Source organism: Vombatus ursinus, unplaced genomic scaffold (genome assembly GCF_900497805.2).
Source record: "Vombatus ursinus unplaced genomic scaffold, bare-nosed wombat genome assembly UNPS02014797.1, whole genome shotgun sequence".
NCBI classification, from domain to species: Eukaryota; Metazoa; Chordata; class Mammalia; order Diprotodontia; family Vombatidae; genus Vombatus; species Vombatus ursinus.
In genome coordinates, this window is record NW_020954575.1 from 17,955,529 (window position 1) to 17,958,128 (window position 2,600).

The window sequence follows — 2,600 nt, forward strand, 5'->3', positions numbered from 1 at the left end:
GCATCAGCTGCTGCCATCCATCCTGTTGTTGATCAATTAGCTTTCCAAAAACTGCAGTGATTCTACTTAGAGGTGGCCACCTTCCTACTCCACTTTTTTGTTGTCAACTACTCCCCTCCTGATGAGTTTTCCCTCCTCCATCTTGTTACTGAAAGTCTTAGACTCTCTTGTACGTAATATCATCCACTTCCATCTAGGAAGTGCTGTTCTGTCACATTATGTGGTAACATATATAAGAACATCTAGTGCTGTTCTGTCACATTATGTGGTAACAACTTTGTAGGTGAACTATCAGCTCCATGCCTGTTGGCTGCAGAGAGGAATTATTTTCTTTTTATTGTTCCAGATGCTCAAGGCTCTAGCTTTCCATAGCTGTCCTTCCATCTGACTCTTTTGTCAGAAAAAAACCTGTGACAAAGAGGAAGTTACTCTTTTCTGATCATGATCAGACCAATTGAATCCTGAGTATTAATTCTTGAGATTCTATTTTTGTAACCACTCAGGTTTTCTTCCTTTTAATAATGCTTCTCATTAATTTTCTTCATATTTACTCCTCATTTTTATTTTCTTTCTGTCAATATTCTTAGATGGTTTCATAGGACTAACATGACTTCCTTGCTTGCCTCTTAATAAATTCTGCTCATCTGCATAAACTTCCTTGTCCTTGTAAATTTGTGAAGTAAAGATGATGATGGTGGTGGTGGTGATAATGCAGGTAATACTAATCCTTCATTCACAAATCATCCATAGAATTGAGTTTTTTGCTCAATAAGAGTAATGGATTTATATTGATCTCTTTGTACCTTTGGGACCAATGGTAGGCAAATGGGAGACTAATGATACTTACATCCTGGTTCTGTACCTATTATCTTCACAATCTCAGAAAAGACAGTTTTCCTTTCTGGACTTCACATATAATCATCTCTAAAATGATGTGACTGGACTAGATGGCTTTGAGGGTCTTTTCTAAGTCTAAATCAATGATCTTATGATCCTATGAAAGAGACAGTCAGTCCACAAACTTTTATTAAGGGCTTACTATGTGCTAGGCACTGTGATAAGCACTGGACATGCAAAGAAAAGCAAATGTTCTAGAGGAGTTTACATTCTAGTGATGGGGACAACATGTAAATATCTAGGTATGTACCATAAACTCATAAATATGTGTGCACACACATATATATGTATATATATATACAGATTCATATACATATATACATAAATTATAGACATTTATATGTGTGTGTTTGTTTAATGTTTATATATATATATACATATATATAATGTTATACATATAGAGAGACAGTGATACATAGGGAGATATTGATAGAGATAAAGTTAGAGAGACAGAGACAGACACAGAGTAGAGACAGTAATTGCCACAGAGAGATTGAGATAGAGACAAGGACATTGAGTGCCCAGAGAGAGACAGATGGCCATAGACACAGAGACAAAAAGGAAAGATAGATATAAATATAGACAGAAATAGAGAGACAGAGATGGAGAGCTACAAATAGAGAGACAAGAAGATATTAAGACGAAGAGGAACATATACCAATTCAGAGTCACAGACAGAGATAGATTGAGAAAGAGAAACAGATTGACAGAACAAATACAGAGACCAACAGAGTGGGAGCTCCTATATTCCCATTAGAACAATCACAGATCATTAATGAAAAGTATTAGAAACAGAGATTCGGTGCTCTCTTACCAGGAAGGTACACTTTTTTTCCATCATGAGTTTGTAGTGTCAGGAACAAGGTTTTCTTTTTATTTTCTTTAAATAATGTTTTATTTCCCCCCACAACTACATATGAAGGAAAATTTTAGCATTAATTTTTACAAAATTTTGAGTTCCATATTTTTCTCCCTCCATCCCCTCCCCTTTTCTGAAAATGGTAGGCAGCTTGAAATAGTTTATACATGTGTTACCATGTAAAACATACTTCCGTATTCATCGTAATTGTGGAAGAAGAGAAAGATCAAAAGGAAAAAAAACTACAAGAAGGCATAAAGTAAGTGAAAAAAATGTTTCAATCTTCATTCAGAGTCCACTAGTCATTTATCTGGACATGGACAGCATTTTCCTTCATGAATCCTTTGTATTTGTCTTGGATCATTGTATGGCTGAGAAAAGCTGAGTCATTCAAAGATGATCATCACACAATGTTGCTGATACTGTGTACAGTGGTTTTTTTTCTTTTTTTGGTCCTGCTAATTTCACTTTGCATCAGTTTGTATAAGTCCTTCCAGGTTTTTCTGAAATCTGCCTGCTCATCATTTCTTATTGCTCAATAGTATTCCACGACATTCATATACCACAACTTGTTCAGCCATTCCCCAGTTGATGGGCATCCCCTCAATTTCCAATATTTTGCCAACATGAATACAGCTGCTATCAATATTTTTGCACAAGTAGGTCCTTTCCCCTTTTTAATGATCTCTTTGGGATAGAGACCTAGTAGTGGTATTGTGTCTAAGAGTATGCACAAATTCGTTATTCTCTGGGCATAGTTCCAAATTACTCTCCTGAATGATTGGATCAGTTATCAACTCCACCAACAGTGCATTAGTGTTACAATTTTTCCTCACCCTCTCCA